This window comes from Lepus europaeus, chromosome X, assembly GCF_033115175.1.
Source record: "Lepus europaeus isolate LE1 chromosome X, mLepTim1.pri, whole genome shotgun sequence".
NCBI classification, from domain to species: Eukaryota; Metazoa; Chordata; class Mammalia; order Lagomorpha; family Leporidae; genus Lepus; species Lepus europaeus.
The window spans coordinates 122,092,093-122,103,569 of NC_084850.1; the positions used below are offsets into that span (position 1 = coordinate 122,092,093).

Genomic DNA, 11,477 nt, shown 5'->3' on the forward strand with positions numbered 1-11,477 from the left:
AAACAAAATGAGGGATCAATGGTATTTTCCCTCCATGATAAAGTTTCCAGAGAGAGGGAGTAACAGTATAGTTGCTTAAAGGTGGTAATGAGAAACAAGGAAGCCATTTGATCCTACTTCCAGGTCTAGTGGACAGAGAGAAAACTACTTGAGAAGACTACATGAGGATCCATGTTCTCAGTGGAATGTGTGCTTTCAGTTGGAGCAAGGACATTTAGCAAAGGTAGGCGTTCCAGGGGACAGGATGAGAAGGTATTGGGAGTTAGAGAGGGGTTAATAAGGATGTATTACTAGAGGATGTGCAAGACATATGAGAAGAATGGCCTGGTGATGAAGGATACACTAGAAGTCTTGTTTCTTGTAGTTACTGAGATACAGGAACATGCCTGGCATAAGGGTCTGTGCTGTGGTGTAGCAGTTAAAGCCATTGCCTGCAGTGCCGGCATCCCATATGGGCACTGGTTTAAGTCCTGGCTACTCTACTTCTCATCTAGCTCCCTGCTAATGTGTCTGGGAAAGCAGTGGAAAATGGCCAAGTTCTGGGGCCCCTGTACCCACATGAGAGACCTGGAAGAAGCCCCAGGCTCCTGGCTTCTGATCAGCTCAGCTTTGGCTGTTGCAGCCACTTGGGGAGTGAAACAGCCGATAGTAGACCAACCTCTCTATCTCTTTCTCTGCCTCTCTGTAATTGCCTTTGAAGTAAATAAATAAATCTTTAAAAAAAACAGAAAGAAGATGCTTGGGGTAATTTGGAGGACCTTAGTGGTGCTCTTGTTAATGAAATTTAGGATGTTCTGTTGGAGAATGGTAGTTTACCAGAACAAGAAGACTCCAGCCTAAGTTGGTGTGAAAATCAGGGAATTGAGAACAAGATCTGGGACCTTAGCCTCACATCTACTTCCTTGCCGAGGGGGGTGATAGCACGGGAGGCAGGTTGCCTTATTTGAGCTGCATGTGTCTAGAGAGACTTGAAACTGAAGTCTCCATTTTCTTCTTCTTGTGTCTGAAAAAGAAAAAAAGTATGGTTGTTTCTGATGTTAAATGACTTTTTTTCAAAGTGTTTAACACTTAATCTAACCCATAGTTCATTAAGTAGTAGTGTTTCGGTATTGAAATTTTTTAAAGTGATTTTTGAGAACTTGATTTTTACTGAGCTTTTGTTGGTTATTAAAATGTGTAAGTATTTGTGAAGTGGTAGGTTCCGAAAAAGCAAATGGACATCGTTTCAGCACTGATGAATGACACATGCAGCATTAAAAATGTGTGTTTATGGTTTTATTGACTTACCTTCTTGTTAAGGTACTTTTGTCAGCTATTCAGAAAGCATCTCTTTGAAGCAACTGTAATGGGGCTTATAACTTTAATTGATTCTGAATGCCACTGTAGTTAAATCAGTGCATTCAGAAGAGGAAAATAAGTCAGCACTGTGATAGCTAGCAGTCATTTCTGATAGTGGCATACCCTTTGAACCCTAGTGTATGCTTATTGAGTTTTCTTCTTCTGCATGTTTGATTGTATTGACTCAATGGGTTTGCTTTGATCTGTATAGAAATATAGACATGAATTTTCCATTTTACTGATTCTGATCTAAGAATGTGAAGCTTATCAAGGGTAGGAACCTAAAAATAGACTAGTCATCAATTTAGAAACCTCTTGAAGTATGCAATGATATGCTCTGAACAACATATAATTCAGAAATCAATCTCTTTCCCTTGCCCTTTTTAATGTGCTCATTCATGTACTACTAAGCACACAGCTCATGAGAAATAGATATTTAAATTGAGTATGGACAGAAATATTTGGATTATCTCTGCTTTCTTAAACTATAAATGCGTGACAAACTTCTCAAACCTTTTTCTTGAGCAATTTATCATATTTGTCAAGATTGTAGACATGGTTGCCTAGTTTTAGAATCCATTGAAATTACGAAGTTAGGATCATTTAAAAAATATCTTAGCATTTTTAACAAAAGCAAATAAAACTAACAAATATGTGGCTTTTATTAATATTTTAAATCTGAATTTAAGATGAACAATATAGTCATTAATAATCATTAGCATGAAAATATACCATGTCTTATTTCTTATTATACTGCTTGCAATTATGCAAAGCAGCTTTACCTATGCTATTTCTATGGATTCCCATGGCCATCCACTGATGCATATATTCTAAATCTCATATGAAGCTGACAAAAATAATACTCAAAGAATTCAAGTGATATTGCTTAATGTTCCACTGAGACCTGGAAATTAAGACTAGAACTTGATTCAAGGACTTTTTTGAAAATGTATTGCATTTACTGCAGGTGATATAAAACTCCATTATTTATTCTTCAGTCTTGATTGTTTTTTCAGGTTTCTAACATCAAAAAATCAAACCAAAACAAAAAAAACATATAAATTCTTCCTTCATTGCATTTTCCTCTTCATTTCTATTTTTTTTTAAGATTTATTTATTTATTTGAAAGGCAGAGTTACAGAGAAAGAGTGAGAGACAGGGACAGAGATCTTCCATCTGCTTGTTCATTCCCCAAAAGGCCAGGAACTCCATGTGGGGTGACAGTGACCCAAAAACTTGGACCATCTTCCATGTTTTCCCAAGTGCATTCTCTGGGAGCCAGATCACAAGTGGAGCGGCTGGGACGCCAAATGGCACAATGTTGGATGCCGCCATTGCAGGCAGCAACTTAACCCCCTGCACCACAATGCCAGCCCCTCTTCATTTTTAAAATTCACATTTATACTGTTACCACTTTGAGCCTTATCATTTCACAGTCTTACCTGTATGCCTTCTGCAGCCCTGTTTTCCTCAGAACTTTCCTTTATGTTCTCCACCAGATCATTGTTTATATCACATAGCTCTGTTTTAACAAGTCAATTAACTGTTCTTGAAATAATCATCAAAGCTAGAATGGCCTAGACATCTAATCAACTAAAATCTAATGTCTTCAACCTTATCTTCTATAACTCTTATTCTGGGCTTAGAAAGGAAAAAAATGGATAGCAGATATTTACATATTTGAAAGATGTAAATGAAACCATAAAATAAATAAGATTTATATGAGGTTACTTCAAAAATTTCAGGTACAATTGTAATTAAAATTATATTTATTTTGGCGCAAAAAATTCTGAAATTCATGCATAACTTTTCATAATACCCACTTTCCATGAACTTTTTGAAGGCCCCTAATATTTTTACCTTGATATATTTTCATATTACTCAACTTGAAACTATGTGCAAAGCTGTTTTATAAGACATAAAATAACTATTAAGGATGATTGAAAATAATTACTTTGCATATGTGTTGGTGCTCTGATCATGAGATAAGAAGTCTTGGAGTTTTAATTATTACAATGTGATTTAATATAGTTCACTTTCATTTCAGCAAAATCACTAATTAACGCACTGCCAAATATTTTTAAATAATTTCTGTTGGGTAGAAAGTAAATAATATAAAGCTGCGCTGCCCTAGTGGTCAACCACCAACTACACAGGGCTATTAAAATTAAAAGTAATTAAAATTAAAATACAGTTTCTCAGAACAGTCACATTTGAATTGGTTAATAGCCCCATGTATCTGGTAGGTGCTATATGGAGTGACAAGATAGAAAATATTGTTGTGTGGCAGAAAAAACATTTGTCTAAAGGATTCAAAAAGTAAACAATTGTATTCAGAGTTTACATAATTTGAATATAAATTAAAAGCATAAGGGCTGGCGCTGTGGCATAACAGGTAAAGCCACCACCTGCAATACCGGCTTCCTATATGGGCACCGGTTCAAGTCCTGTCTGCTCCACTTCCGATTCAGCTCTCTGCTATGGCCTGGGAAAGCAGTAGAAGACGGCCCAAGTCCTTGGGCTCCTGCACCCACGTGGGAGACATGGAAGAAGCTCCTGGTTCTTGGCTTTGTTTTATTATTTTTTTATTTTTTATTTTTAATTTATTTGACAGAATTATAGACAGTGAGAAAGAGAGAGAGAGAAAGGTTCACTCCCCAAATGGCCGCTACGGCTGGCACTGCACCCATCCAAAGCCAGGAGCCAGGTGATTCTTCCTGTTCTCCCATGCAGGTGCAGGGCCCAAGCACTTGGGCCATCCTCCACTGCCCTCCCAGGCCACAGCAGAGAGCTGGATGGGAAGATGAGCAACTGGGACTAGAACCTGGTGCCCATATGGGATGCCAGTGCTGCAGGTGGAGGATTAACCAAGTGAGCCACTGCGCCAGCACCTGACTCCTGGCTTTGAATCAGTGCAGCTCTGGCCAGTTGAGGCCAACTGGAAAGTGAACCAGTGGATGGAAGACCTCTCTCTCTTTCTGCCTCTCCTTCTCTCTCTGTGTAACTCTGAATTTCAAATAAATAAATAAATCTTTAATAAAAATAAAAAGCATAAAATTTAAAATTTTATTTCATAAAATGTTAGTTTTCTTCCAAAATGTAATAGGATCCATTAAAAATCAGATGAAAAAATATGAGTGTCAGCATATAGATCACAATTATTTAAGTTTTAAATTTAACTTTAAATTTGTTACTAAATCTAAGTATTTTATAAAAAATTGAATTTTTTGGCCGGCGCCGTGGCTCAACAGGCTAATCCTCCGCCTTGCGGCGCCGGCACACCCAGTTCTAGTCCCGGTCGGGGCACCGATCCTGTCCCGGTTGCCCTTCTTCCAGGCCAGCTCTCTGCTGTGGCCAGGGAGTGCAGTGGAGGATGGCCCAAGTACTTGGGTCCTGCACCCCATGGGAGACCAGGAGCAGCACCTGGCTCCTGCCATCGGAACAGCGCGGTGCGCCGGCCGCAGCACGCTACCGCGGCGGCCATTGGAGGGTGAACCAACGGCAAAAGGAAGACCTTTCTCTCTGTCTCTCTCTCACTGTCCACTCTGCCCGTCAGAAAAAAAAAAAAAAAAAAGAATTTTTGTTCTTCTAGTGCTTAACATCCATACACTTGCCTAAGTAAATCATGCTGTGTCTAGTTTACACATGTATAAATCAAAGAGTAATATTGAAAAATATTTCTCATTTGCCATATGCTGCTTTGGAGAATCCCACTCTAATCCACATAGGTCTCTGCATCTACAAGATAGAACATTTAAGGAAGCAAAAATGGAATTCTATGAACTACAACTGGAAGATTGTATTTTTTAAGCAAAAACTACTTAAATATTCTGGGTAAAAACTGGAACAAGCTAATTAATTTATCATTGCTCTAACTTCAATGTTTCTGCTTCTCAAATCTTTCCCAAACTCCGAAGCAGTATTCATTGTCAGTGCTGCAGGATCTTGATGGCATTTGGATTCAGTCATCTTTTGGATAACAAGATCTGGGCAAAGGTTTTTCCCTAGGGCTGGGGCGATGCTGAGATGAGAGCTGATGTGGAGAGTATGTAAATTAATCTGTGCTAACACTGAGCATCAGATACTGGGTAACAGCAATCCAAGGGGCCTTGTGAGGTGGGAGGCCAGCCAGAGGGCTCCTCTTCCTTGTATCTAAGAGTGGTACTAGAAAGTAAACCTTTAAGTACTAAAATAATAGTACCCTTGTCTACACTTTCACTATATGAATCTTTAGATCCCTGTGCTTGTGAAATTCTACGTGAAATCCTTCAGCTGTACAGGAGCATTCCTATTTCTCAAGGTCAGATAGAAACCTCAGCTTTCTTATAAAGCTTTCCTAAGTTAATCCTGAACAGAAGCAATCCTTCCTTCTGAATTCCTGAACCATTCATGTCTCAAAGTTTACAAGGAGTCAGCTTATACCTTGGGAATTCCCAGGTAGCGAAGTTTCAAGAACTTCCCCAGCTACCTTCAGTGAGAAGACTTCTGCTTTTTTGTTGATTTTTTTTTTGGGGGGGGGGGTGTGGGGGTTGGGGTTTTTTTGTTTGTTTTTTTGCCAATCGAGGTATCCATGTAAAATATCAATTAAACAAAACTAAATATAAGGCCGGTGCCGCGGCTCAATAGGCTAATCCTCCGCCATGCGGCGCCGGCACACCGGGTTCTAGTCCTGGTCGGGGCGCCAGATTCTGTCCCAGTTGCCCCTCTTCCTGTCCAGCTCTCTGCTGTGGCCCGGGAGTGCAGTGGAGGATGGCCTAAGTGCTTGGGCCCTGCACCCCATGGGAGACCAGGAGGAGGCACCTGGCTCCTGGCTTCAGATCAGCACGGTGCACCGGCCGCAGTGCACCAGCCACGGTGGCCATTGGAGGGTGAACCAACGGTAAAGGAAGACTTTCTCTCTGTCTCTCTCACTGTCCACTCTGCCTGTCAAAAAAAAAAAAACAAAAAACAAAAAACAAAAACTATAAAACAGAACAACAGATCTCTAGAAGTTAAATGTTCCTGATATAGTAATTAACTCATGTACAAGCACATATCCCATGATCTATAATATTGCTACCCATTAGGGAGAGAACAGTGACATTTTATCAGTTCTTTGCTGAAATATTTATGTTCTCCCTGTTGTGTCATACTGATATCTCCCCATGCAGAAGTCACAGTTTCTCCCATCTTCACAACCAAATCATTTCTTTCTGATCTCTAGGACCCACTGAAAATAGTAATAAAGTAGATAAGAACAAGGCCCTGGATTCTGAGCAACAAAGCCATCCAATTCACGTTCTGTGCTCCAGTGTCTCTTCAGAGAAGGTCTTACTGCCTGGAAAGAATGGGTGGGAAGGGGATCAGTGAGGAGTCAGGGAGAGCATTTTACAACTACATGTTCTGACAAAGCAGATTCAGGCTACTGTTAGAAGGTCAAAGCTGGCTTCCAATTTTATGTTCATGTCTGGCTAGCTGCCTAGATTGCAACTTCTCCCAGCTTCACACTGGTATAACTAGGATATTAGGATGAAACAAAGCCTAACCATATATATATGAAACCTCACGACACCAAAACTAGTACCCACAGTCAAGCTTTCTGCCAAAATCCTCACTTTCCAGACAAGCATGCTCTTCCCTCTTTGTAGAGTGGTTTTAAATCTCAGTTCTACCTCTAATTGTCCATAATGATATAGGCCCTAACCTAACTTTTTCCTAACTGTGTTTTCTTCCCAAGAAACCTGAGACCACCCTTGGGGAAAGGGTTGCCAGGTACAAGAGATTGTGTTAAATTGAAATTTCAGATAAGCAGTGGATACTTTTATAGTTTTAGTCTCAAATGTTGCATAGCACTTAATTTTGCTAAAATTTTAATTATGAACTTTGCAGCTTGCATTGTAATTTTCTAAACCTGGCAATTTCACTTGAGAGTATAGATTTTCACCCTCCCCTCATTCTTTACACATGTTTGTTACCAGGGGGAATGTTGATTTTCTAGTTCTTAGTGTGGGGTAGCTAGAGAAGAGTCTTTGCTCTCTTGCCCAGAGATTTACAATCATGGAAAAGCTGTAAAACGAAGTGTTCTATTGGATGGTAGCTAACTATATTTTAAAATAATGTAGGTTTCAAGATACCTGAAAGAGAAGATCTTAAATGTTATCAACTCAAAGAAATGATAAATGCTTGAGGTAAATGGATCTCCTGATACCCTAAATGTAATCATTACATAATGTATACACATATCAAAATATCACACTGAACTCTATAAATATCTGCAATTATTTTATCAACTAAAAATAGGGATGAGTACTTAACAACAATTAAGATAGCACTTGAGAGGCCTGCATCCCATACCAGAGTGCCTGAGTTCAAGTTCTGGCTCCACTCCTGATTCGAGCTTCCTGCTAATACATACCCTAGTAGGCTACTAGGGTCCCGGCTACCCTAGTTTGGATAGGTTGGGTTTCCAGCTCCTTCTTTTTTTTTTTCTTTTGAAGATTTGATTTAATTTATTTTAGGGGTAGATTTACAGAGAGAGGAAGAGACAGAGAGAAAGCTCTTTCCATTTGCTGGTTCACTCCCCAAATGGCCACAACGACCAGAGCTGGGCAGATCTGAAGCTAGGAGCTTCTGGATCTCCCACGTGGGTGCAGAGGCCCAAGCACTTGGGGCGTCTTCTGCTTTCCCAGGCTGTAGCAGAGAGCTGGATCAAAAGAGGAGCAGCTGGGACATGAATCAGCACCCATATGGGCAACTGGCACCTCAGGCAGAGGCTTAAGCCTACTACACTAGAGTACTGGCTCCTAAGCCCCTCCTTTTATCTTTGTCAGGCTCAATTCTTCTGAACATTTTGAGGATGAAACAGCAGACATAAAATCTGTCCTTCTGCCTTTAAAATCAAAAAATAAATAATTTTTAAAAGATTTTGTTTATTTGACAGGTTAGAGTTACAGACAGTGAGAGAGACAGAGAGAAAGGTCTTCTTTCTATTGGTTCATTCCCCAAATGGCCGCAATGGCTGGAGCTGCACTGATCGGAAGCCAGGAGCCAGGTGATTCTTCCCTGTCTCCCATGGGGTGCAGGGCCCAAGCACTTGGGCCATCCTCCACTGCCTTCCCGGGTCACAGCAGAGAGCTGGACTGGAAGAGGAGCAACTGGGACTACAACCGGTGCCCATATGGGATGCCGGCACCACAGGCAGAGGATTAACTTAGTGCGCCACAGTGCCGGCCCCAAAAATAAATAATTTTTAAAAAAATCTTAAAATGAGTGCCTGCCTGAGATCTGGGATGAGATCCAGGCATTTGAATTTTGGAAAGCTCCCTCGGTTACAGTAAGATGCAGCTATTGTTATTAAGAACTGTTCACAGAAAGGATTGGCATCCTGTGCCCTCCTAAGGCCTGCTAGAAGAGGAATAAAAGGTTGCCTGGCCGGAGTGAGTACTATGGTTACAATTCTAAATATTCCACTGTATAGGAATTGGCCCACACTAACAGCGGGAAACTACTGATAGAGATGTCTTGTCAGAATATAAATTGTTCCTTCCTAGTCTAGCAAAAGAAAGTCATCTCTGTTCCCAGGAGACACTGTACCAGCAGCAGAGAATATTTACTCATCTGTCCCGCCATCTTCATGAGGCTAACTGGGTAGGGGATGTATAAGAGGACAAATTCTATAATCGCACAGAAATTGGCTGATTGTTACAAATTGGGCCACTGCAACACCCAAGGGATAACAGGATATTTACTCACTGGGTTTCCTTAGGCAAAAATAATTTACCAATACTACAAAAATGTGACTCGGAAGAACTTTTATTCCAAACAAGACACTGATGTCTAAATTGAAAACTGCATTATAATCAGGTTGCCTTAGTCTATTTTTTTATCTGGACCCTAAACACACTGGTTACATTAGTAAATGATCTGGTAACTCCAAAAGTAAAATCTTATTACAAAGGTCTATTTGTTTCAAGTATCCTAGAATATGAGTACAGCCAAAGAGGCAGAAGCTAGATGCCATCTGGGCCCTTGTTTGAAATGCAGGACCTCTGGTCCCTCCTCAGACATAGGGGTAAGAAACTGCATTTTAACCAGATCATTAGATTATTTCTAGGTAAATTAAGATCTAAGGAGCATTCATCTAGACTCTTGTGTAGGTCATGACCCAGGGACCTTTACCAAGACAATATTAAGCACAGTATGGTAGCCAAATAATACATTCTAAAATACCAGTTCACAAACCAAAGCAACAAATATCAACAAACACCTGAGGCCTACCGCTTCTGAGAAACCAGTTCAGATGGAAATGTTGGCTCCAAAGGACGCTTCCCATAACTGAGGCTGTCTCCATGAAGGAAGAGAACCTCTGGCAACCTTTCTCTGCTGCTTTGCTCTACAAACTCAAGGATATGGGTATTGAGGTCTGGGAGAACCCACAGCTCCGCAGCGACTACGTTAAGGCTATTTACCAGTATCTAAGGCAGTTTGAGGTTTTGCAATCCATATATACCCGCATTACGTAGATGGAAGAGACATAAGTAGACGTATGTATACTACGCTGGTGGGCTGGCTAGGGTAAGTATACTCCAAGTTTAGACTCCTACAGGAAACCATCTACACATGTGTTGCTGTCATGGATTAGTTTTTACAGGTTCACCCAGTCTCCCACAAGAAGCTTCAACTGGTTGGGATTACTCCTCTGCTGTTGGCTTCTAAGTTCAAGGAAATGTTTTTCCAAATATTGAAGACTTCGTTTATATCACAGACAATGCTTATATCAGTTCCCAAATCCAAGAAATGGTAACTCTAATTTTGAAAGAACTGAAAGTTGAGTTGGGTGCGCCCTTGCCCTTATACTTCTTAAGATGAGTGTCAAAAGCAGGTGAGGTTGGAACAGCACAATTGAGCCAAAGACTTGATGGAGCTGACTGCCACTGACTATGTCTGACATAGTATATTATCACCCTTGTAGGGTAGTGGCAGCTGTTTCCTGCTTGTCTCAGAAGGTTCTAGATCAAGGAAAATGGAACTTAAAGCGGAAGTATTCCACAGGATACATGGAGAACAAAGTGCTGGAAGTCATGCAGCACATGGCCAAAAATGAAGACTTCAATAAATTCATTGCCGTCAAGAAGAAGTGTGCAAGCAGCAAACTCCTGAAGATCAGCATGATCCCTCAGCTGAACTCAAAAGCCATCAAAGAGCTTGCCTCTCCTCTCGTGGGAAGGGCCTAGGCTGCTGCCGTTTCATCCATGCACTTTGTCTAGCTGGTTAAGAACTCTTAGTTTTGTACATAGTAGACTGGTCTATCTCATGAATCTTGGACCAATTTTCTAAGTATATTGAAGAAAAATAAGGCTATTGATTTTTCTTATGATAAAAAATATTTGTCATAATTACACAGAGAGAAGTTGAGGGAGAGAGAGACAGATGCAGAGAGAGATCTTACATTGCTGGTTCACTCCCCAGACACCCACAGCAGCACTGCTGGGGCAGGCTGAAGCCTAAAGCTTCATCAGGGTCTCCCACCTGGCTGACAAGAGCTGAAACACTGGGCTGACTTCTGCTTTTCCCAGGCCACTTGTAAGGAGCTGGATCAGAAGTGGAACAGCTGGGACAGGCACCCATATGTGATTCTGGCATTGTAGGCGACAGCTTTGCCAGATAGACCATGCCAGCCCTTCTCTTCTATGTTAAATTGTGGGATGAAAAACAAAATCACAGGAAGTCCCCAAAGTAGTGGCTTTAGTCTATGGCAATTGAAAGAATAAACAGCAGTAAACAACATCATGATTAATTGGCAATATCCTGTTTTCAAATGGTCCATAAAATACCAGTTATTTTCAATGTACTCAGTCCAATGGTATCTGCATAAAGTAAACTCTATATCAAAGTCATCATGGTTACAGTCTCTTAGAAAAAATTAAAATGTATTTACAATTTATTTTCAGATACATAGAATTTAAGTTATACGGCAGGACTTAGAAGTAATATGATCCAGAGCTTTTATTTTATCAGTAAAATTATTAAACAGAGTCAGTGTTCCTGATGACTAATTCATTGTTCTTGTACAACATACAGACTTTTCCCAAGACCTTGTCATGAAATCCTGTGGACTTGCTCTTATCCTTGACTGAGCAAACTCCTGTATTTACTGTATA

The 11,477-nt window shown here is 40.5% G+C and overlaps 1 pseudogene; it reads left to right on the top strand.

The window, feature by feature from the left end:
- The window catches only part of LOC133752857 (G2/mitotic-specific cyclin-B2-like), a 58,275-nt pseudogene extending 47,725 nt beyond the window's left edge, over window positions 1-10,550 (top strand).
- Window positions 10,551-11,477: the final 927 nt, after the last annotated feature.